The following is a 26524-nucleotide window of genomic DNA, read 5'->3' on the forward strand; positions in this document are numbered from 1 at the left end:
GTTGGTTGTTTCCTTTGCTGTGCAGAAGCTTTTTATTCTGATGAGGTCCCAGTAGTTCATTTTTGCTTTTGTTTCCCTTGCCCCTGGAGACGTGTTGAGTAAGAAATTGCTGCGGGCAAGATCAAAGAGGTTTTTGCCTGCTTTCTCCTCGAGGATTTTGATGGCTTCCTGTCTTACATTGAGGTCTTTCATCCACTTTGAGTTGATTTTTGTGTATGGTGTAAGAACGTGGTCCAGGTTCTTTCTTCTGCGTGTCGCTGCCCAGTTTTCCCAGCACGACTTGCTGAAGAGACTGTCTTTATTCCATTGGATATTCTTTCCTGCTTTGTCCAAGATTAGTTGCCCATACGTTTGTGGGTCCATTTCTGGGTTCTCTGTTCTATTCCATTGATCTGAGTGTCTGTTCTTGTGCCAGTACCATACTGCCTTGATGATTACAGGTTGGTAGTATAGCTTGAAGTCTGGGATTGGGATGCCTCCTGCTTTGGTTTTCTTATTCAAGATTGCTTTGGCTATTCGGGGTCTTTTCTGGTTCCATACAAATTTTAGGATTATTTGTTCTAGCTCTGTGAAGAATGCTGGTGTTACTTTGATAGGGATTGCATTGAATATGTAGATTGCTTTGGGTAGTATCGACATTTTAACAATATTTGTTCTTCCTATCCAGGAGCATGGAATCTTTTTCCATTGTTTTGTGTCTTCTTCAATTTCTTTCATAAGCTTTCTATAGTTTTCAGTGTATAGATTTTTCACATCTTTGGTTAGATTTATTCCTAGGTATTTTATGGTTTTTGGTGCCACTGTAAATGGGATCGATTCCTTGATTTCTCTTTCTGTCACTTCATTGTTGGTGTATAGGAATGCAACCGATTTCTGTGCATTGATTTTATATCCTGCAACTTTGCTGAGTTCATGAATCAGTTCTAGCAGTTTTTTGGTGGAATCTTCTGGGTTTTCCATATAGAGTATCGTGTCATCTGCGAAGAGTGAAAGTTTGCCCTCCTCCTGGCCGATTTGGATGCCTTTTATTTCTTTGTGTTGTCTGATTGCAGAGGCTAAGACTTCCACTACTATGTTGAATAACAGTGGCGAGAGTGGACATCCCTGTCTTGTTCCTGACCTTTAGGGGAAAGCTCTCAGTTTTTCCCCATTGTGGATGATATTAGCATTGAGTCGCTCGTATATGGCTTTTATCATCTCGAGGTATGCTCCTTCTATCCCTACTTTCTTGAGGGTTTTTATGAAGAAAGGATGCTGGGGGCGCCTGGGTGGCTCAGTCGGTTAAGCGGCCGACTTCGGCTCAGGTCATGATCTCACGGTCCGTGAGTTTGAGCCCCGCGTCGGGCTCTGTGCTGACAGCTCAGAGCCTGGAGCCTGTTTCGGATTCTGTGTCTCCCTCTCTCTGACCCTCCCCCATTCATGCTCTGTCTCTCTCTGTCTCAAAAATAAATAAACGTTAAAAAAAAATTTAAAAAAAAATAAAAGAAAGGATGCTGTATTTTGTCAAAGGCTTTCTCTGCATCTGTTGAGAGGATCAAATGGTTCTTGTCCTTTCTTTTAATGATGTGATGAATCACGTTAATTGTTCCATGCTGAGCATGAAGCTTGCTTAGGATTATCTCTCTTCCTCTTTCTCTCTCTGTGCCTCCCATGCTCATGCTCTCTCCCTCCCCCCTCCCTAAAAAAATAGAACAAATAATGAATATTATGCAATAAGGATTCTCCTATGTACTTACTAATACCTGTAAATTATGCAAAATCTGCTTGATGTGTTCCTTGATTTTTGTTTTAAATCTGAAAAGCCCGATTAATCATTAAGTCTGATTCCACTGAACCATTTCTTCCCTGATAGGTAGTTCTATAATATCTTGACATTAAACTCTCACAAGCTGACTGTAAATCTGTAAATCTGTTTGGTCATGGAAATATTCTATTCCTATCAGTACCCAACATAAAAGAAAAAGCGTGAAAAGTAAAATTACAATGAAACCGCATGGCACTGAAATAACATGCTCTTAATTATGGAGTAGCACATTGGTGTCATGGGGCAGCACATAATTAAATGGAAAATGAGGTGGGGAGAGAGAATGTGTTGTAAGCTCAGAGGCGGAGCAGTAGCTGGTGGCTGGATTGTCTGGGTCTAAGGATTGGGCAATTCTGCATTTCCAGCCTACTGAATGTAGTACTGTTGGGGTTGGGAGGTCTCAGGTTAGGATGACTGGTGATATTTGATCTCCCTGTACTTCCTTTTATCTTCTGGTGCAACTCTAGGCCTTTCCTACCAAGGGCGGCCAGGAGATGAAGGACAGCTGCGTCGTTTAAGGTGGTTCCATATCCTCCCTCTAGGTAGCAGGGAATGGTTTCTCAGTAAACCAAACACCAGAGAAAAACCATCAAGTGGGGAGGTACTGATTTTGTTCACTTGAGTTTCATCATTCCTCTTGAAGTTCTTTCAATCTGCCAGCTGCTCCCACCAACATCATGGGCCCCAGAGGCCCCGTGTTTCCTCATTAAAACTTTGTCACGGGGTAGAACAGTTGAGACAATGTGGAATTTTAAATGAGAACCCTATGACACACCAAGAAAGAAAAAAAAAAGCACATAAGAAGTATTGTAGAGAGAATCAATTATCTCCAGTAAGAAAAAGCATGATTCTATTATTTATTTATTACGATCTTTACGTGTATCTTTGATATTCCTCTTAGCAGCCCTAAAAGATAAGGTAGGTGTTATCATGCCCACTCTACTGTTGAGGAAACCGAGGCTCAGAAAGTTTAAATACTTTGTCCATGGTCACATAGCCAGTTAGCAAAAGAGCCAGAGAGTTCTATTTTTCACAAGTAAGGTGCTGGTATCAATTAGACTTTGTCACAAACCGCTGCCCCAAAAGTCAGTGGCTTAAAACCAGAATCATTTACTCTCATGTATCTGTGGATTAGATGAGAGTCAGCTGATTTAGGCTGAGCTCGGTTGGAGGTGACTCTACTCTGTTGAGCCTGTTACCATCTGGAACTACAAAGCTGGCGCTGGCGTGGCACACTCTCTTTATGGTTAGTAGAAAGGTAAGACACAAGGGGAAACATGCAAAGTCTCTTGTTAGGCTGAGAACCGGCACGGCATCATTTCTACCTCATCCCATTGGCCCAATAAAGTCCTTAGGCTGAACTTAAAGTTAAGGGACAGGGGAGTTCACCCCATCCAGGGAGGGTACTGCAGTTACATGGTTAAGAGCATCTGGACAGGAAAGGAGAAGGAATTGGAGTCACTGAACCATTCTGCCCCAGTGTTCTTCCCCATTGCACCAGACAACTTCTCTGCACTGGTTTCTCATCCGCCTTCCAGATCCCTATGGCTGATCCAATGGATGTCTGTTCTGCCCTCAAACCAGAGTCAAAGGATGTGATCATGGCTGTTCTACATGGCTGTGATCATTCCTCTGTGACAGTCTGGATCGTTAACTCAAACTGTTATGCCATCCTTCCTGGGAGACCTACCTCTAAAACACAGGGGAGTGGCCTCATCTAAGCTCACAGCAAATCTACAACACAGAAACCCCTGCAAATCAAAAGAATTGTAAAACTCATATAGTAAGATGCATATACAGCCATCAAGAGTGGGTCATTGCATGTATCTGAACTATCCCAGCTAGACGCTGATTCTCTGATGTCTAACTCTTTTCTTTCATCCCATTCATTTGGACATTTTTCAGTTGAGTACCTACTGTGTGACAGGCAGGGCATGAGGCACTTGAGATGCAGTGATGAGTAGACACAGGCCCTGCCCTCCCAGGGGTGTTTTTCCGCCCCTTGGTAAATTAGTATGTACTGATGTGCATTAATGAATTCATGTCATGTTATACACACTCACATTTGCATAACTTATTTCCATCTTAACAAGAATTTTAACCCCAAATGTGACCCTTTATGTCATGTCTGGCCCTGATGGGCTAAGGAACACTTTTTTTTAAATTCTTTTTAACCTTTTATTTATTTTTGTGAGACAGAGAGAGACAGAGCATGAGAGGCAGAGTGGCAGAGAGAGAAGGAGACACAGAATCTGAAGCAGGTTCCAGGCTCCAAGCTGTCAGCACAGAGCCCGACAAGGGGCTTGAATCCGTAGACCATGAGGTCATGACCTGAGCTGAAGTTGGACGCTTAACCAATTGAGCTGCCCAGGTGCCCTGGGATAAGGAACACTTTCTGAGCAGGAATGGTTTTCTGGAGTGTGTACATCATACCACCTAGCCTGTCATTGAGAGTGAGTTCCTAGAATGAAGCCTCTCTACCCACAGTGAATGGACTTGGCAGAAGCCCTGCCTGGAAGGTGAAGTCCAGTTGATTATCCCAGGAGGTGATTTTGTGGATACTCAGTACTCTTCAATGAATCCATACACAAGTACATGCTAAGGGCTGGGTCCTGAAAGAATGTGGGCTCTGCACTGGAACTGCCCAGGTTTGAATCCGCACTTAACCATTTATCAGCCATGTCACCTCTCTGGCATCTGTTTCCTCTGGGTAGAAATGGAGATCATCAGAGAAATTGTTCGTGAGTTACTGTGAAGTTTAAATAAGATAATTTATATAAGCACTTAGCACAGTGCTTGACACATTATAGACACTGAATGAATGCTTAGCTGTCATTATCTTGTCCTATAAGCACAGCTGGGTAGAGGAAGGATACAAAATAAATTGAAGAAATTATTCTTGTCTCTAAGAAATGAATAATCCATTTCAGAAGAGAAGGCATATATTAAGCAACAAGAAAGAAATCACAGATGATTATATTAGTTAAGGCTCTTTTATTTGCAAGCAACCGAAATTAACTTTGCTTTATTGAAAAAAAAAAAAAGATAGAGTGTAAGAGCCAATGCATTGTAATCCTTCAGGGGTATTCCAAAGGCTCAAAACCAAGTTTAGCTCCCGAGCCTCAAATGGAAAAGAAGCAGGCCAGCTCCAGAAATTCAACAGCTAGTACTGGCTGTGGATCCTGGGCCTCAAGTTCAGACAGGAAGGTGACTTGAACTCTAACATCTCCCAACCTCTGGGTCTCTGTATCCCAAGTTTCACATTTCCAGGAGGAAGAAACTGATTGGCTCAGCTTGTGTTAGTTTTTTTACCTCTGGGCTGATTGATTAGCATGGTCTCATATGAGACACGGCAAGCCTTTGGGGCACCACCTCCTATATATTAGAATCCTCTTCCTAGATTTGAATAGGGAACTTCATAGAATATTTGGCCTCCTGTGACCTCTTTGCCCTCATCTCCTACAGTTGACCTTGCTTTTCTTCAAAAAAGCCAGACACACTATGCATCAGGAACTTCCTACTTGCTATTCTCATCTCTCAACCACAAGAATCACTTCTCTACTTCAAATGTTTACTCAAATGTCATCTGCTCAGCGAAGCCTTCCCTGACAAAATTATTTAACATCACAAGTCATTCCCACCACCCCCATACACACACAAACCCATACACATGAACACTTCTACTCTCTTGTTCTCTGCTCTATTTTTCTCTGAAGTATTTATAACCTTCAGTACCAGTTAGCTACTTCTGCATAACAAAACACTACAAACTTAGCGGCTTAAAACAACAGCCGTTTTATTTAGCACATGATATTGAGGGTTGGCTGGGCAGGTCTTCTATCCTAAACTGATTCAGCTGATCTCTTCTGGATTAGCGCGTGCATCTGTGCTCAGCTGGCAGGTCAGCTGATGGCTGAATGATCCAGAATGGCCCCGTTCACATTTCTCGTGGTTGGCAGGCTCAGAAACCTCTGATCTCTTCCATGTAGCTTTCTCATCCTCTAGCAGTCTTTCTTTGATTCATTCCCATAGTGGTCTCATGGTTCAAAGAGCAGTTAGGGAGTAAGCTGCAGTGAGCTAGCACTTTTCAAACCTGGCTTGTGTGTCTTCTTTGCTAATGTCTGATTGGCCAAAGCAAGTCACATGGCCAGCCTAGATTTTTTAAGAGGTTGAGAAATAGATTCCAATTCTTGGTAAGAAGAGCTGCAAAGCCATACCACAAAATAACATGGTAAAAGCGTGCTCAAACAGGGATGGGAGGTATTTGTGGCCATGCTTGCAATCTACTGCATCTTCTAACATAGCATGTAACTTATTTATTTTGCTTCTTGTAAAAATGACTTGCCATTCATTCATGAATTCCTGCCACAAGCATGACATGGTTGGGGGTGGTGGTGCAAGGGGCGGGGGAGATTTGTGTCAGGAAATTAGTTTCAGTTTCTTTGCTCACACTGAAGAAAGGGTGTCTATTTCTGGGAGAAGTTTGATTTTTTTAAATGTCTTATTTATTTTTGAGAGAGACAGAGCACGAGCAGGGGAGAGGCACAGAAAAAGGGAGACACAGAATCTTTAGCAGGCACAGAACCCAATGTGAGGCTCGAACCCACGGACCAGGAGATCATGGTCTGAGCCAAAGTCAGATGCTTAACTGACTGAGCCACCCAGGTGCCTCTACCTGAGAAGTTTTCATTACAGTCTGCCCATCAGTTACCACATTTGTATGTTACAGCTAGCTTCTATGCAATTTTGTAACTGTTTTAGTAGCACAATAAACTACCCTAGCAATTGCACAGACAAAATCAACATCCGCCTGAACATTTAAATGAATGCAAATCAACCTAATGGCCTCTCCTGGAGGGAGCATTATCATGCAATGAACATTTGCTCTAACTGATATTATATATGCAAATGAGATTTTAATTTTGATATACTTTCATATGGACATATTTTCAGTACAGTGCAAATCTGATGGCAGTTCATTGCCATTAAGGCTGAATCAGTCTGTTTTCTAGTGTGCATATGTGTGTGCTTAATACTGATATAGACAGTGAGCTTTAATTTTCAGAATATCAGGTGTTCTATTCTGCTGGCCACGTCCCCAGTCCCATGGCAGGCATATTATGGAGAACTTTATTTTTAGGATGGGGACATGATTTCTTGCCCTTCAACATTTTTTATTCCTTTCTCTTCTCCAACCATCTTCCACCCTCTCATTTTCCTCAGTATCACCCTGGACATTTTTGTTTAGGATATTATAAAGGCACAATGTTGTCACTACTATTATAAATTCACTTGACCTCTCCAAGAAAAAGAAAGGAAGGAAGAGAAAAAAAAAGGAAGAAAGAGAGGGAGGGAATGAGGGAGTGGGGAAAGCTAGAATTCATTGAAAGCTTGCTCTATGCTGGGCATGAAAACCCTAGACTAGTCCTCTGTGGTAGATATTCTTGTCCCCATCCAACAGCTAAGGAAACAAAGGCACAAAGAGTTTAAGAAGTTATTTTGCCAAAAGTCATAGAATTACTAAACGGCATACCTGGCATTGAACTTAGGTCTATGGGAACAAAAATGTTCTCAAACCTTAGCAAAGGTGGACTGGGGCAGAACTTATTGAGGATGTTACTAACAACCTCTCCTGGAAAGTATTTATATCTCTGATAAAAATGTTTGGGCACTTTTCTGATAAGTGTCGACGAGATTTAGAGCCCTATCTTGGAAGTGAAATGTATGCTCACAATACATTAACCGCACGGCCAACCATCTTTCTTGTCTGTATCCTAGAGCCAGATCTTCTTTCTACTACCTAGTTTAACATCAGGATCTAACCACACGCTCACCCTATTACAAAATCTCTCCCAGTGGTACTCTCATTCATTGCTGGGAGGAGTGGAAATGTGTACAACCACTTGGGAAAACTTTCTGGCATTATCTCCAAAAACCATGCTTGTGCAAACCCTGTGACCCAGCAACTCCACTCCCGGGCGTGTACCTAAGAGAAAGTAGTGCACATTCCACCAAAAACCTCATACAAGAAGGGTCACAACTGCATTCTTTGCTTTTTTAAAATTCATTGATTAATTAATTTTAAGTCATCTCTACTCTCTAAAACCAATGAGGGGCTCAAACTAACTACCAAGAGTCACATCTATAGTCTTGATAGTCTATCAAGAGTCACATGTTCTTCCGACTGAGCCAGCCAGGCACGCCCACAACTGCATTATTTCTAATCGTGGAGCACCAGAAACAATTCTAGTGTCCAAGAACACCTAAACAGACAGGTAAACTGTGGCTTATTCATACAATGGGATACCACGCAGCAGTAAAAATGAATCAACTCTTGCTCCACAAAAAAAGCATGGATGAAGCTCATAGGCATTTTTTGGTAGAGCAAAAGAAGGCCCGGCACAAAAGAAAACCTATAATATAATTTCATTTACATGAAGTTCAAGAGCAGACAAGATTCATCAGTGGTGGCCTACATAAGATAAAGCAGTGTTGATGGGGAAGAGGCATGAGGGAGATTTCTCTGGTGGTGGGAATGTTCTGTACCACAATCTGGATTGCGGCTACACAACTAAAAATTCATCAAGCTGTACACTTAAGAGTGATGTACTTAACTGTATGTATGTTATACTTCAAACAATAATTTAGAGAATCCCATTCCAGAAAGATTCTTCACCTTTTCTTGCTATAAGCTTGAATAAAAGCTTTGACACGCACTGACAATCAGTATGTTTCAGGAACTGCTTTAACATGTGACTGGCTCCGATGCCATGTGCTTTGCATTTACCAAATAGAATTATGCCCTTTTGCTGTTATTTATCTAGCCTGAGGGCAACCTATGCTTTGTTGCGGTACTCAGACTCCTGGTGTATCTCGGGCTTGTATTACATTTAGCTCTCAGATCAATAGTTGACTTCCATCCACTCCTGTACTGTTGACTGGTTAGAGAAGAATCCCCCTGTCCCTTATGTCTGTGTCTCCCCACAGTTCCTGCCTCACTGCAATGCTGATTAAGGCGCTCGAGTACAGCTGTTGGATTAAACCACGACAGAAGTTGCTTCATATACCTCACTCACTTTCTACTTCTCCAAAGAGATGAAAGAGACGAATTGGGGGGAAGTTTAGCATGCAGACGTTTCCCCCTAGACATTCCTCACTCTGAGATTTCCTTTCCCCTGCATCTATCACATGCCCAGAAAGTGTAAGATGATGCTGGCAGAAAGCTGCCGAGTGTTGTCAACAGGCCCACAAGGGATAAAGAGAATAATGTCATTCTCCTTATAAGTAGACCTATGAGAGGTGCCAGGGTGGCTCGGTCGATTAAGCGTCTGACTCTTGATTTTGGCTCAGGTCATGAGCTCATGGATCGTGAGCTCCAGCCCTGTATCAGGCTCTGCGCTGACAGTGCAGAGCCTGCTTGGGATCGTCTTCTCTCCCTCTCTCTCTTCCCCTCCCCCACTCTCTCTCTCTCTCTCTCTCTCTCTCTCTCAAAATAAATACATAACTTAAAAAAAAATAAGTAAACCTGTGATATTTGCCTCAAAATATATACCCATAGGAAGTTCTTTGGATTATTCAAGTACATACACACATGTATATATGCATATAAATATCCAATATATATGAGATATGTTTACATACCATGCAATTCACCCATTTAAAGTGTACAGGGTTGTACAGTAATCCCCACTATCAATTTTAGAACATTTTCATCACTCCGAAAAGAAACCCCATAACCATCAGCACTCACTTCCCACTTTCCCCCAATCCTCCAGTTATAAACAACCAATAATCTCTTTCTGTCCCTACAGAATTGCCTATATTGGACATTTCATAAATGAAATCATTCAGTGCGTGGTCTTTTGTGTCTGGCTTCTTTCACTTAGCATAATGTTTTCAAGGTTTACGACACACGTTGTAACATGTGTCAGTACTTTATTCATTTACAGTTGACCCTTCAACAGTCTGGGGTTTAGGGGCACCAACCCCTACACAATTGAAAATCTGCATGTAACTTTTGACTCCCCCAAAACTTAGGTTTGGGGGGAGTCGAAAGGTAGTCAATAGCCTACTGTTGACCGGCAGTCTTACCGACAACACAAACACAATCGACATATATTTTGTATGTTATACGCACTATATGCTGTATTCTTACAATAAAGTAAACTAGAGAAAAGAAAATTTTATTAAGAAAATTATAAGAGAAAATGCATCTACAGTACTGCACTGTATTTATAGGAAAAAAATATGCATATAAGTGCACCCATGCAACAAATCCATGTTGCTCAAGGGTCAACGGTATTTTGCTTTGCCTAATAATGTTCCTTGATAGGGACATACCACAATTTATTTGTCCATTTATCACCTGATGGACATTTTAGTTGTTTACATTTTTTGACTGCTATGAATAAAGCACCTATGAACATTTATATACAAGTCTTTGTGTGGACATACGTTTTTATTCTTCTTGGGTATATACCCAGGAGTAGAATGGCTGGATCATATGGTAACTGTATGTTTAACCAACCTTTGAGGGTTCCAATTTCTCCACATCCTCATCAGCACTTGTTATTATGTTTTTTTTTCAATTGTAGCCATCCTAGTGAATGTGAGGTGGTATCTCATCATGGTTTTGATTAACACTTCCCCAATGATTGGTTTCAATTTTTTAAAAATATTTTTAATGTTTATTTATTTTTGAGGGCGGGGAGGGGCAGGGCAGAGAGAGAGGGAGACACAGAATCTGAAGCAGGCTCCAGGCTCTGAGCTGTCAGCACAGGACCCAATGCGGGGGTCAAACTCACGAGCCGTGAGATCATGACCTGAGCCGTAGTTGGCCACTTAACTGATTGAGCCACCCAGACGCCCCAGCATTTCCCTAATGATTAGTGATGAGTGTCTGTTCATGTGCTTATTGGTCATGAGCATATCTTCTTTGGAGAAATGCCTATTTAAGTCTTTTGACCATTTTAATTCTAGTTTGGATGATTGTTACACAGAGCAAAATAAAAACCCAAAACTTAAGAGGACATGTGATTCCCATTTAATTTTCTCTAAGAGTGGCAAGGCCAATATACAAACAACAGGTCTGGTGATATCAGGCAGGCAACAGTGAAACATAATGAAGATAAAACAATGCAGGAAAAAAATCTCAATGAAGTATAATTATGATATATTTTTATGTATTTGGAAAACAAGTTAATTCCAGTCCTGCAAGGCTGCACATTTACCTCAAGCATTAGCAGCACTCCATTTCGATTTTCTTTCAGCTAAAAACCAAGGAACTGTTAAATTGACAACAGGCTTTCATTTTGTCAGAACTGAGATTAAAGCACCCAAGAGAAGTTTAAGCAATTCTTTTCCACTGGGTAGGCTATTATTAGGCAAATTGCACTTTGCTTTTCAATATTTCTAATAAACACTCTTTGTATGATTATCCCCTAATACAAGCCCATGCCATATCCAGGAGGTACTTGGCTTCATATGACCTTGTTATGAAAAGCCTATGTAACATCTAAAAATATCTCTAGATTTAGTAATATCTGTTGTAAACGAATTGACTTAACTTTTCCTTTCTTTTCTTTGTTTGTTGTTTTTTGGGTTTTTGTTTGTTTTGGTATGACCCTAGAGAGAATTGTCTCCACTGAGCTACTCAGTAGGCTGGCACCAACTCCCAAACCTGGAAGTGCCTGGGCTACCCCACATCACAAGGGATTTTTATGATAAAGAAGCATACTTCCACTAAACAATCTGCAACAAGCCAAACGCTGCGAACTGAAGTCCTGTGGAGCTTGATGATACCTCAGCAATCCACAGGGAGCATTCTCAGGCCGCTTACGGTTCCTGTTACCAACACAGAAATAGCCCCATTACTTGCAGAGTCTGCTCAGTAATCCCGGCTGCTGCTTAATTATCCTCCACCAGTCTGATGTTTTTCCTTGAACATCGAACGGCATCGAAGTTTCCCCTGATGCAGCATTCACAAAAGCAGCAGGATATGTCCTCCTCAGTCCTGCTTATAACTCCAGGCCTTTTAGGGGAACCCACAATCCTTGCGATCAAGTGTCCGATTGGAGATTTTCACTCCCCGAGGCCTCCCTCTTTATGGTATCATTGCTTCTGAAAACTAAAGAAAGCCACTATGGGATAAGAGCAGGGGAGCCGTTCTTTTTTCTTTCTAAGACCTTAGAATCCAAGTGGTTACAGTATCATGTTAGAGGGTCAGAGCTGACTTCAAGCCCAGATCTGCCCTTTTGCTGGCTGTGTTGCTTTGGGTGGGTTGATTTGGCAATTTCTAGATTTCAGTCTTCAAAATCTTAATCAAGAAGGGAATTATAAATGAGTATTAAAAGCACACAGGGGGCATCTGGGTGGCTCAGTCGGTTGAGCGGTTAATAACTTGATTTCAGCTCAGGTCATGATCTCACAGTTTGTGAGTTTGAGCCCCGCATCAGGCTCTGCGCTGACAGTGCGCAGCCTGCTTGGAACTCTCTCTCTCCCTCGTTCTCTGCCCCTCCCCCACTTGCACTCTTTCTTCCAGAAGAAATAAAAACACTTAATAAAAATAAATTTAAAAAATACATAAAAGCACACAGAATGAGGGGCGCCTGGGTGGCTCAGTCGGTCAAGTGACTCTTGTTTTGTAATTTGTAAACATTTTTATTTATTTTTGAGAGACAGAGAGAAACGCAGAGCGTGAGCCAGGGAGGGGCAGAGAGAGAGGGAGACACAGAATCCGAAGCAGGCTCCAGGCTCCGAACTGCCAGCACAGAGCCCAACACAGGGCCCAAACCCACCAACTGCGAGATTATGACCCGAGCTAAAGTCAGACACCCAATCGACTGAGCCACCCAGGCGCCCCGAGTGACTGACTGTTGATCTCAGCTCAGGTCTTGATCTCAGGGTCGTGAGTTCAAGCCCAGCATTGGGGTCTGCACTTGGCATGAGGCCTACTAAAAACAAAACAAAACACAGAATGAGCTTTGAAAGGGTTAGAGGAAGAGTCTCTAGGCTGAGTTTCCAGTAACACTCCCAGGGCACATGGCACACATAGGCTAGCGAGACAGTTGCCCCATACCCTGCCTTCCTATCTTCTATCTTGACATTTATTTATAGTAGAGAAGCATTTATCACTGTGCAGGATAGTTTGAATTGCAAAATATAGCTATATTTAACAACATTTTTGAAAAGTAACAAAGAGCCTGCCACATCTCCTGCCTTTATAGCCTATGAAGATGGACAAGTGGACCCTGTGCATTTTCTGTGGGTTAAGGAGAGATCATGGATACCATCCAGATATTCTCCTAAAAATAGTGAGAGAATCCCTCACTTTGTTCCTTCTGTTCCATTTGCTCAAATACAGACTTAGAATTGTGGACGCCAGATGTCCAATGGGGGATCACCAGATGTCCCCATAGTAAATGGTTACCAGCGGCATAACAATTAAGTCCCGTGCTTGAAAAAAAAGATGGACAAGTGAGTGGAATACACGTTGGATAAGACACTAGGAAAACCGAATTCCATGTCCAGATCTGCCAACGTACTCTGTGGGAGCTTAGCTTGGGCAAGGCACCAGACCTCCCTGACCTCAATGACTTCATCCAGAAAATTAAGGAAGTGGCCCAGTTAGTAAAGCCAGTTATTGTTCCAGTAATCCTAGGAGCATCAGTGAACTCTGCAAATTATATAAGTAGATATGTTTCTCGTATTTAATTTTTAATGGAATTAGTTGTCTCATGGTTTTTAAAGTCATACATTCTCATTTTTGAAGGCTAGAAAACTATAAAAAGATAGACCTTCTTGTAATTCCCACTACACCTTATGTTTTGTATTCCTGGACTTTTTTTCTCAGAAATTTCCCCATTCCCGTTCCCCTCAATTATGACATTATTTTGTCTTAGAAGGTCCAATGTGAGCTATTCTTGTTTCAAAAATGGCATTTCCAGTATAAAAGTGGACTGTTCAATCCAGTCCATGAGCATGAACTTTTAAGTCGGGGGGTGGGTGGGAATTATTAAATTATGCTACTTATTTTCATCTAAATTTAATCTTCTGTTTCAATTCCAGTAAATAGTCCAGTATTAGGTGGCAGAGACATAACTTAAGCAACCTAATGTTAATTTTCTCTATACCTACTGAGAGTAATGCTCTGGAAAGTCAAATCCTGAGAAAGCCTGTCAATTTGTCACATAAGGCTGAAAACAGGACTAGGGGACTGAGAGGAGTGGGGGTTAGAAAACTGGTACCATACTTTAATGCAAAATTAAATTTGAAATGGAGACATTAGACACTGAAGTACTCTGTTTAGTTTTGTCCTCAAGTGAGAAAGACAGCTACCTATGTGATATCTTTGAAAAATAGCCATGGGGCGCCTGGGTGGCTCAGTTGGTTGAGTGTCTGACTCTTGATTTCCGTTCAGTCATGATCCCAGAGTCGTGGGATCAAGCCCTGAGCTGGGCTCCGCACTGAGCATGGAACCTGCTTAAGATTTACTCTCTCTCTCTCCCTCTGCCCCTCTCCCCCACTCATACTCTCTCTCTCTAAAAACAAACAAAACAAAAAAGAAAGAAACTAAAAATAAATAAAAAATAGCCTCAACTTCCACCTCTCAGCACTATTTGTTTTGAGCTGAAATTCTACCATTTCATCGTGCTTCAGAGCATATTTAATCTTTAGAAGTCCTCTCTATAAGGATGCAACTACCTGTTGGAAGGAAGGGCAGGTAATTACTTATTACCAAGTAATAAGTTAGAGAAGACTATAACAGCAAAGCCCTCAGGAAAAGGAAGCGAAGAAGGCCATCTCTTACATGCCCATCACACTCTGCAGGGAGGTTTCCCACTTTAACTCACGCAACACTGGGACACAGGCAGAGCAAGTGCCATCGCACCCATTTGACGTACGAGGAAATGGAAGCTCCAAAAGATGAAGTGACTTGTCCCATGGCCTAAGGAGTGGGTCCAAGAACTCCAACTCCCAACCACTGATTCTTGGTGCACAGCACTTTGCACTCCCCCACCTCTAGAGCCAGGGGAATGACAGATAAGTGAAAATAGAAGGGGAAAGGAGGAGACATATTAAGGACTTCGCTCTTGCCTACAGTAAAATGGTATTGTGTTTCCAACTGGACAGAATCCTTTCCCCTTTATCTTCAGTGAATGTGTGACCATTCTTACCCCTTGCTTAAGGCCCACAGTGTCATGGTACGACATCCGAAACAAAAAAACGGACACACAAAAACACACGTCTCACTCTACAGCACCTTGTAAATCTACATATGCATTTCCTGGCGTCTGTTCATGAGTGGTGAAGAGGAACTATACCTCACCACACTGCGAGACGTCGCTCATGTCCTCTTTGAGACATTCCTCTGCTCATTCATTTATGGTAACTCCCCCTCACCCCCCACCCCTGGCTCCCCCCTCTCTCTCTGAAATCTCTCCAGGGCCTCTCATATACATCTCCAGCCTTTCCAGACTACTCTTGTCTTCTGGGAGTAGTTTTCTACCCTTTCCTATGTAAATCAACTTAGTGTTTTCACTTTGTCTAATCCTTCTCTCCACTTAATACTGTGGCGGCCATGCTCCAACAACCTGGGATTCTCAAAAGGTGAGAGAGGAGGAAAAGCTGGGAATCCATATACATCACTAAAATGGATCCTGTCATAGCCAACAGCAAGATTCAAAGTGTCTGTGGAAAATGATTAGCTCAGTCCTGTTCTCTCTCCTTCCTCTCCCAGTTTAACCTCTTTAGGGGAAAAGTGGGCTTATTATAAAGGATTTATCTCTCCCTCTAAACTAGGGCATTTAAGCTGTGCTTTTTGAATGCTGAGGAAATTGAGGAATTACAGGTCTCCTGCCTACTACCACACATCTCCTAACTTGGGCATTCCCAACTTGTTGAGAAAGAGCACTTGTTTTAAGAGTGGAACAGTTGAGGCACCTGGGTGGCTCAGTCAGTTGAGTGTCCAACTCTTGACTTCAGCTCAGGTCATGACCCCAGGATCATGGGATGAAGCCCCAAGTCAGGCTCCGCACTAAGCGTGGAGGCTGCTTAAGATTTTCTCTACTGGGCACCTGGGTGGCTCAGTCAGTTCAGTGTCCGACTTCGGCTCAGGTCATGATCTTGCGGTCTGTGAGTTCGAGCCCCGCGTCTGGCTCTGTGCTGACAGCTCAGAGCCTGGAGACTTCTTCAGATTCTGCGTCTCCCTCTCTCCCTGCCCCTCCCCTGCTCATGCTCTCTCTCTCTCAAAAATAAATAAACATTAAAAACAATTTAAAAAAATATTTTCTCTCTCTCTCTCCCTCTGCCCCTCCCCAATTCACACTCACGAGCTCACTCAAAAACAAAAAATAAAATAAAATAAAAATGGAACAGTCAATATGTATTTGCCCTCAATATTTTTACAAAAATTTGAGCTGAAATATCCTTTATTCCCCTCTATTATTTATAATGTTTTTTTTTAATTTATTTTTGAGAGAGAGAGAGGAAGGGTGCAAGCAGATAGAGACAAGAGAGAGAGGATCTGAAGCAGGCTCCAGGCTCTGAGCTGTCAGCACAGAGCCCAATGTGGGGCTCAAACCCATGAACTGCGAGATCATGACCTGAGCTGAATTCAGATGCTCAACCAACTGAGCCACCCAGGCGCCCTTCTCTTATTCCCCTCTAGACTGTAAGCGCCTTGAGGGCATCTTTGTGCTTAGTTTAAGATTTAGTGGCATGTGACATATAGTAGGGACTCAATATTATTACAAGAAGGTGTCCAATGATCAAAAAGTGAGAAATAGATACATCATTTAAAAATAATTTTATAAAAAAATAAATTAAAAAAATTAAAATAACTTTATAATTTTATATTCTTTCCTGCCAGAACTGAGAGGTCCAACATCCTCAAGTATTGTTTATCTGCACAGCCTTTTCCAGCTGTGTTAAATCAATGGAAGCACTAGTCATTCTTATCATCAAACACCAATAATTCATTCATGACCCTGTAATGGCTTTTCTGATCTCCTGTGGAAAATGCTGCTAAAAACAGACACCCACCATTTTTATTTTATTTTCTTCTTTATGAGGAGGAAGTAAATAGTTTAATATCCATCACCCTGGAATATTTTTACTTCTGGCTTTTTTTGTTCTTGGTTCTAACATGATTTAAAAGATAAAATGTTTGGATAGAATGCTCATTTAATATAACTTATATATGCACAAGACACATCTCTGACCATATTACATAGTCCAAACATCTTCATTATACTTGAATGTAGGAAAAGCAAACAGTTTGCATGGATATTCACTCTGGAAACAAATACCCAAGTCAAGCATTGCATCCAGTCAGTGCTCATATCTTTTCTTGCCTTAGGAGTCTCCATTGAGGACTAAAGTATAGAGTTTGGCATATCAGCAGAAAAAAATACCTACAGACTTAAAACTTTTTTTAATTTTTTAAAATGTTTATTTATTTTTGAGGTGGGGGCACAGAGAGAGGGAGACCCAGAATCTGAAGCAGGCTCCAGGCTCCGAGCTGTCTGCACAGAGCCCGACACGGGGCTCAAACTCAGGGACTGTGAGATCATGACCTGAGCCGAAGTCGGATGCTCAACCGTCTGAGCCACCCAGGTGCCCCCAGACTTAAAACTTTGAAACAAGACTCGCCCTTTATAAGGAACCGCTTTGAGGAAGGGAAGAGAACCAGAGGTTAGGTACCTCTACATTCCATTTCCTTAGCAAATCAAAAGTACAGACTTTCTTTTCTATCTGAGTATACTCACTGTTTTGATTTGGATTTCCTTAAAAGTGGAGCCAAGGGTAGAGTTCACCCGGGCATATTTTGGGCTTTACGTACATTCTTAAATCCTGTATCATTGTTCTTCCCCTCAGTGATTCCTCATCGTTCCTGGAGGTAAAAAGGGCTCATTTTCTTGTTTTCCGGCACATTTATAGATTTATTTATATTTTTCTAGATTGTCTTGCATTTTCTAGGAACTGGACACAGTGCAGCGAGGCTTGTTTCATGTGCCCAGTCTCTACAATAAATTGAAATTGCTAATTTTCACTAAATCCTTCATGGTGAACTAGACAAGCACTAAAATCTCTCTTTTGAGTTTATTACCACCTCTACTAAGGAACCAGTGACAGAGTGGATCTCAGTCCTGAAAACCTGTCTAGAGCTAGTTCTTCTACATCAAAGCATGAGAATGCTTATTGTCCTTCAATATTCATTCTCTCCTTCCTTGCAATAGAATCCCTGAGTTATAGCTGGGCCTATGGCCACCCAGCTAGAGACTACACGTCCTAGCTTCCCTCGCAGCTAGTGTGGCTAAGTCAGTAAATGCTGGCCAAAGAGATATAATGGAAGCAACGATGTGTCAGTAAATCTTGAACCACCAGCTCTCAGGGGTCGGGGTATGGGAAGAGGAGACTTGAGGTGCAGCATTTGCTGATGTCTATGGTGTAAACACTCCCACCACATCTGATTTCAAGATAGAAGGTCACCGAATGCAGAGTTGGGAAGAAATCAGCAGTAGCACCATTATAGACCGTTGCTGCCATACAGGTAACATAGATTCAAATAGCAGCGATAGCACAGACAATAGTACAATGTAGTAAAATAGCTAAGCAAAGAAGAGCTTTGAATGTTTGCCTTTTTAAAATACAATTTGTTCGATGGTAAATTTATATAATTTAATTTTTAATAACGGCTGTGTTTAGCCACCAGCTTGCAAAATTCTTGAAGATTTAACAATCGCCTCTCACAAGCTGGTACAAGCTGTGTGAGACAGCTCTCATACACCACCCAATGAAAGAAATGTGTGAAATATTTGTCACATTCTTAAAAGGAAACTTCTTGCCCTCCACTTCCCCTTTCCCTGTTTCTGCAGTCCAGAATACAGATTAAGCGGTGGTGAGTCACTTATTTTTTTTAAGTGTTTTTTAAAATTTCTTTTCTTTTCTTTTTATTTTTTGAGAGAGAGAGCGTGAGCAGGACAGGGGCAGAGAGAGAGGATCCTAAACTGGTTCCATGCTATCAGCACCGAGCCCAAAGTGGGGATCCCTCCCATGAACTGGGAGATCATGACCTGAGCCGAAATCAAGAGTTGGACACTTACCTGACTGAGCCGCCCAGGCGCCTCAAGTCACTTTTAACCAAACAGATGAAGACACCATTCAAAGGGCTGGTAAAACAAAAAAGAAAGAAGAAATCTGGGTCCCTGGATGACTTTTTAGAGCAGTTTCCCTATTCCTCAGTCTACCTCCCGGGTCAGACTTTTCTGTGAGGGAGAAATAAATTGTCTGTCTTGCAAAAGATCATTGTTATCTGATCTCTGTTAAGGTGCCCAAACAAACTAACACCGGATTTGCTACCAGAAGCAGGGCTGACTTAACAGAATATGTAATATGTGCCATTTGCTTAGCACTTCGGGCAGCAGGCAGTCAGTAAACAGATAACGCAGTCTGGATAGATGGTGACCCCCGTTATGTCATAGCAAACATTTGGTAAAACTGTTGTCAGTGCATCAAAAGGCACGCCACTTGCCTAGTGAGCTTGTAGCTTATGGGAAAGCAGTTAACAAAACTCACTTTGTTGGTCTTCCTTGGCTTCTTTTAGCAGAGTACTACAGTCAAGAACTGAACACAGTCAAGGGTTAACCAATTTGCAAAGGTGAAAGGAGATACAGTTCCACCAAGAGATGCTTGCAGCCTGTAGTCTGCTACCTAAATTGAAAATTGGATAATTGGAGGTTTGGTACCTTTGGAGTAACAACTGCTTCCGTATTCCCAACACCATTGAGATGAGACTGTGGCTCTAAAGCCTTTCTCACGAGCATCTCATGTGACTGTTCTCTGTCAGGCGATAGGAGCTAGACTAGCAGGAAAGTTCAGATTAAGGGTTTTGCCTTCACTCCCAAGCTCACTGCTGCAAGTAACTTCAAGGTAGCCACCACCATGATGTTGAGGAAGAAGAAAAAATCATTGAGGAAGGTGACAAGGGTTGAGTACAGAGGCTAGTAAACAAAAGTGCTGGCGAATGTAAGAACTACTTGTCCTTGATTACTTTTGCATGGAATTGACTGAAAGCAAATAAACTAGCACTTTTCTGACATTCTTGGTAGAATTATGACAAAACCTCTTTAAACACTAAAACAACCCCTACTCCCTCAAATATGTACCAGCAGAAGTTGAGATATAAAGAATTTTGCAACCCCCTGGAAGGGTATACTTTCTGATACCCATTTCAAATGTAGCCCTCCAGAATAAGAGACAAGGGAGTCACTCCCAGAGTAGAATCCGGTGGCACTCCACTGCCCGGGCAGGAACTTCCCACAGTATCTGTGCAGCAGAATTTGGTAACTGCCATGGATGAAGAGTGTCTTGTCCTTCCCATTCTTCCTCTTTCCAGAATAAAAGCTATAACTGTGGTTATCCTATCCCTCCTCACCATGTTATATTGGACGGTGACAAGGCTGATTATTTGTCTGAAGGTTACCAGAACACGAGAAGTTACATGCAAACCTAACAGAACTATGCATCACCTTGAAGTGTTGAATCACTATATTGTATGCCTGAAACTTATATGACACTGTATGTTAACTAGCTGGAATTTAAATAACACTTAAAAAAAAGAACTATGCATCACCCAGGGATGCTGAGTCTTGAGTTAGATAAGGTAACCACATGGCTGTGTTTTTTTCCCTGGAGAAAGTGGTATTCATGAATGCTTGGGTGGCCAGAGAATGGATTGTGGCCTGGACTGCTAAATGTATCCAGCACTCATTCTTTCTTTTTCTTTTTAGTGCTAGAAACCTCCACTTTTCAATTAGTTGTGGCTACCATGTGCCAGTGTGCATCTCTAGGATACAAAGGAGATACCTGGCCCCTACTTCATATTCCCTTTTTTCACCCATTGGTTAAAACAGACATGGTGATGATGAGTCTCCTTTGAATCTGCAGATGAGGAAAACACCCAAGGGGTGGGTAGAACAGCAGGAAGAAAGGTATGTGAGTCTCTTGATAATTCTGTTCACCAGGGCTTCCTTATCCTTTTGTTCTATCAGCTTGGACTTTCATATGGAAGAGAAATAAACCTTCCTTCTTGTTAAAGCCATCGTTATTTAGTTTCTACTAAAACAACTGAAGCAATATGCATAGGCTGCTTCCGTAATAATTCCAGTTGTCTCAAATAAAACACTAATTAATACCTTTGCTAGAAATCCTCCTCCTCTTTTGAAATTAGTTCATTATGAGTAATCAAGTTATGGAAACATTTTATGGACCAATACAGTTTTTCAATCGGAAGGCATGATCCTTACACAATTTCGTATTTCTTCAAAATTTGTTTTAATTGCTTGGTAAATATAATTTGCTTAAATTGCTTAGTAAGTATAATTATAGTGAAAATTATTATTTTATATGTTGCTGAAGGTTTTCAAACAGTGTGCTATCTCTGCACTTCAGTTTGGGAAGTTTCTACTGACCTATGTTCCAGCTCAATAATTCTTTCCTTGGCCATGTCCAGTCTATTGATAAGCCCATCAAAGGAATTTTTCATTTCTATTACAATGCTTTTTTTTCCTAGCATTCTTTTTACTCCTTCTTAGACTTACCACCTCTCAAATTACTCATCTGCTCTTGTATGTTGTCTGTTTTATCCGTTATAGCCTTTAACATATTAATCATAGTTATTTTAAACCCACTGGCTGATAATTCAAAAATCTGTGTCAGAACCAAGTATGGCTCTGACGTTTGTTTTGTCTTTTCAGACTGTGATTTTTATTGCCTTGTAACATAGCTTGAATTTTTTCTTGAAAGCCAGACGTGCTATCTAGATAATAGGCACTCTGGCAAACAGGCCTTTTGTGTGAGGTTTCGTGTTAATCTGGCTAGAAGTTGGGCTCTGTTTAATGTTCGCTGTAGCTGCAGGGGCTAGAGGCTTCAAAGTCCTCCAGTGTCCTTGTTTTTGCCTCCCCTGTTGACTTTGGGCTTCCGTAAGTACTCCTCCTCAGACAGTCTCCTTGCTGCTCTTTCGGCTACAATCCACCATTATTATACTGGAGCCCTGTTGGTGTGCTAGTAAGGTGTTGGCGAGCAAAAGCATTCTGTAAGCTTTTGATGAAATCTCAGTTCTTTTAATGGGCCTATGTCCCTGGGTTGTGGCCTTCACAAGCATTTCTTAGCTTTATTTTTCTCCTCTTAGGTAAGAAAGGAAGTCTAGATTGGAATGGAGTAGGAGAAATGCCCTTCCTCAAAGTGGGAGAAGACTCTGGTAAAGTCATTCCCTTCGCAGAGTAGGCCTTTGTCACAGAGAGAATACTCTGGGCATATTTCACAATGGTTACTCTTTCCCCTTTCACTGTCAGAGCTATCAGGGGATCTTCTTCAGCTCTTCACCATGAGAAACTGGTGGAGTTCTTGGAGATAAATCCCCAAAATGTGTGGGCCCCCACAAGACTGCATCCCCAGGAATTTCTTGCTGGTCCACACTCAGCATCTTGTCAGTTCCTCAAAATTACCATGTAAGTGTTCCTACGAGTTTACGGCTGTAGCCACTTCTGCTCTAGGTAAACAGATCTCGGCTGTAACTCTGGATTCACCTCTCTCTGGGGGTGGTGGTTTGTCCTGTAACCTAAGTTCTCTGAGGGGTCCAAGAAAAATCACTGATTTTTTATTTCAGCTTTTTCTTGTCGTAAGGATGACAGTGGCAATGTCCAAGCTATTTACATGTTAAAGCTGAAACCAGAGGCCTGACAGTACCCGATCTTAACTTTTAATACCATGTTTGGGTACAATATGGAATTTGAATGGAAACTGCAGATGATTTTATTTTAAACTTAGATCTGGTCAAAATGATTCTCTAATCATAGGAACCTGGGGTCTGCTTGAAAGCTGTTCATATAAATGTCTGAGTGGTAGGCAGGGTCTAACATCTCCAAATCATGCTACAAAGATGGGAGTCTTCTGGGCAAAAGAATAGGGCTGACTCTACCAAAACTACCTAACAGGTTCCTAGCCTATTTCTGTGGGTATCAAATGAATTTGGATGTTACCTGAGGCTAAGTGAATGAATTTCTAGTAATATGAAGGTTTTTCATGATCTCTTCAAAATTTAAGTACATTGGAGTGGGGAAAAGGGCAGGAAACCAAATGGGCATCCAGAGTGCAGGGCCATACAAATCAGTGGAATCAAGGAAGGTGTGTTCTGGGAAACACCCAGACACCAAGAAACTGACTAGCCGAGACTTCCATACACTGAGTAATAGTAGCCACAGAACACTCTCCGATTCCACAATGTGAACTAAGGTTGTGGACTCAGTAATGTGACCCTGAGTTGGGGAAAATCTCAGTCCCCAGAGCATCCAAGATGTTCCAGTTCTCTTGAAATGAGCAGCCTGTGTTATTACCTCAATCCACTGTTGACTTGTATGACTTCACTGCCCTGGACTTACTCGTTCAATATTCCCTTCACAGCCATATGCCATTAGCACTGTTGGTTTCTCTTTCCATGTCTAGCAAATGATCCAAATCTATTTCCACCCACACGTTCCCTCTTGTACTCTGAGAGTGGGACAGTTCCACTAAAGAGAACCTGTCAATGCTAATTAGGGAGGAAAGCCTATGTGGCAATGTGTAGGTTTAAAAGACAAGAAAATCCCCCATGGAGGTTCTGTGGAACACTTTGGATACACTGACAAGTTAATAAAAAGCTTGATTCAGTGACATTTTAAACACACTGGCATGGAAAGTACCACCAAAAATAAAGTGACTTTCAAGGGAAAAATTGTTTCAGTGAACTCTGTGAAGTGCTATTCCTGCTCTTAAATCTCCCCTGTTTCATGGCTCCTGAAGTGATGCATCAAAGAACAATTGGTGAGGGAGTTGGGTTCCCACTCTGGTCCCACAACCTGACAACAGCTTCTTTGTGGCATTTGGAAGCGTCATTGTTAGAGAAACTCACTCATCCAGGGAAAGCAGGCCAGTGTTCTGCTTTTACTCTTTCCTAAACCTGTGTTCACACAGAGCTAACTTGGAGAGGGGACGAGAGGAGAGGGGAAGAGGAAGGGAGAGAATGAGCTGCGCTGACACAGATGGACGTGTGTTTGCTCTGACTGGAGAACAGTCAGGAGAACATTTGGTAGTCACAGCTTCGAGAACACCAGGTTTGATATTGTTTGTGTCGGACGTGTGAAGGATCACTGGGTTTACAAAAAGTTCTCTCCCCTCTCTCAGCACTCTCGTGGAAATGGTAGAAAGCTATAACTGTCTGCCTGAGCTTCACCAGTGTTCTAACAAGTGGCTTAATAAATTAGGCACATGAGAGCCAAGAAACTCAATGGTGAGTCTGTACATTATTACATGGCTGCTGAGATGAGAGAAATGGTAAAAGATTTCAGTATGTGTAGTAGCTACTAGAGCTGGCAATTCAACCTGGAAAAAAAAAGAACTATTCAAACTTCTAAGTGGCTTATGGCCATTCATATTTATGACTACCACCTACTCCCATTTCAAGCCATCTTGTCTAAGTAATCTAAGAGAAGCCACTTAGTCAAGCTGTAAGCATTTATGCTTATTTTCAGGAAGTAGATACAGTCAGATTTATCATGGTCATGAATTTCAATAAATGACTCAACGAAACAAACAATGTGGTAGATTGATCGCAAAAATGGCGCCGATTCTCCCCCTCCTGTATCTACGCCCTTTGCGTTGTGATATTTCGGCTCCTCCCATTAAGAGGTGGAGTCCTTTCCTCCACCTTTTGAATGGGGGCCAAGTTGAGACTTGCTTTCGCCAACACAATGCAGAAAAAGTGATACTGTTTTAATTCTGAGCCTAGGTGGCAAGAAACCTTGCATCCTTCTGCTTTCTCTCTTGGACTCATTCTTCTATATGAGAGTAAGTCCCAGCTAACCTGATGGAAGGTGAGAGGGCACAGGGAGCAGAGCCTTGTCATCCCAGTTGAGGCTGCCCTAGACCAGACAGCTGACCAGAGATGTATGAATGGAGGTAAGCTGAAATAAACTGACACCACCCACATTGGCAAAACACAGGTCGCCAAGCCAATCAAGAGACTTCCAAGACATTATAGATGGTTATTGTTTAAGGTATTATCTTGAGCAATAGCTAATGACATGATCAGTTAATATTAACTTGCTCTTGAACCTGCTGTCTGATTTTCTTGGGAGTCATCCTGACTTCTTGCAGGTTTTAAACGTGTGCAACAGATGAGAAAGAATGAAATATGGCCCTTTGTAGCAACATGGATGGAACTGGAGAGTGTTATGCTAAGTGAAATAAGCCATACAGAGAAAGACAGATACCATATGGTTTCACTCTTATGTGGATCCTGAGAAACTTAACAGAAACCCATGGGGGAGGGGAAGGAAAAAAAAAAAAAGAGGTTAGAGTGGGAGAGAGCCAAAGCATAAGAGACTCTTAAAAACTGAGAACAAACTGAGGGTTGATGGGGGGTAGGAGGGAGGGGAGGGTGGGGGATGGGTATTGAGGAGGACACCTTTTGGGATGAGCACTGGGTGTTGTATGGAAACCAATTTGACAATAAACTTCATATATTGGAAAAAAAATAAACATGTGCAACAGAACTTGTTTTCTTTACGGATGTAATATACAGAAAAAGATATTATTTTCTTTATTAGCAATAGTAACTTTGTACTTTACTCAAGCCCCAAGTCCGTCCATTTCTTTGAGAAATGTCAATATCCATATGGAAGATTCCTTCTAGCATTAATTTTTGTAACCTTCTGAATTTGAAGGACATTTCCCCTCATGGGCTCTTCAATGATCACCTCTCATTCCCTAAATTCCTTCACCCCACAATTTTTAACCTCCAATAGCACTTAACCTTCTCTTATCTTCACCATATCTGATATTCAAATTTGGTGAACGTTTCTACCTTTGGTTTCTCCGCTTTCTTGCAGTGTGTCAGCTCTTTCTTGATCTCACTTCTGTAGCAGACACTCTACCTTAAGTTCACTTCAATATCAAACCCCTCCTCCCTGAGCCTCCCTGTCCAATAGAGTTTGGAAAATTGAGACCTTGAATTTCTGGTCTCCTTTGCAACAAGGGTTGCAATGTGATACAATTATGTCCAAAGAGGTTATGGGAAGTCACAGTGGAATGCTTCCCTTCCTGAAGAAAACTTCGTTAAGAGAAAGCCCTTGACTCCCTCCTCCTTCCTGCCTGCAACTCAGATGTAACGATGCAATTGTTCAGCAGCTATACTGCACCCACAAAGATCAAAGCCATGTGACAAGGATGAAGAAGAACAATATATTGATGTTACAATGACGACACTGGAGTTACACCATGACTCTAGATCCATTCTTCAGGATTTTTTGTTGGATCAGAAAACTAATCTCTTACTTAAGCTATTACATATGGAAAGATTTTCTGTTGCTCATGGCTGCATCACACAGTTGTACTGACACGACTTCCTTTCCTATTCAGTATATCTTGCCTTCTATCACACTGCCCTGCAGTGTTCCAAACTAGAATCCCTCCAACTTCCCACTTACCCCTAGACCTGAATTACAAAGCCTATCCAGAGAAAGCATACAAGCATGTATTCTTACCGGTATAAACTTATCTTCAGCTTTAGTTGGTAGAACATCCTGAGCTTTACTCCATTCTGGAGTAAGTCTTTCTTCTCTTCACCTAATAGCAGCAATTAAGGTTTATCACTCTTCTCACTGTTTGTAATGTGACTTTGCA

General features: G+C 41.8%; 1 long non-coding RNA gene across 1 annotated transcript; it reads right to left on the reverse strand.

The window, feature by feature from the left end:
* Positions 1-1498: 1498 nt before the first annotated feature.
* Positions 1499-26524, reverse strand: LOC128773844 (uncharacterized). Its single transcript, XR_008418304.1, has 3 exons — positions 26386-26524; positions 18910-18975; positions 1499-2568 (listed from the first exon to the last, which is right to left on the reverse strand). It is a non-coding gene; the product is annotated as an uncharacterized LOC128773844 (long non-coding RNA).

This window comes from Panthera pardus, unplaced genomic scaffold (genome assembly GCF_024362965.1).
Source record: "Panthera pardus isolate Hobbes unplaced genomic scaffold, ASM2436296v1 HiC_scaffold_27, whole genome shotgun sequence".
Taxonomy (NCBI): Eukaryota; Metazoa; Chordata; class Mammalia; order Carnivora; family Felidae; genus Panthera; species Panthera pardus.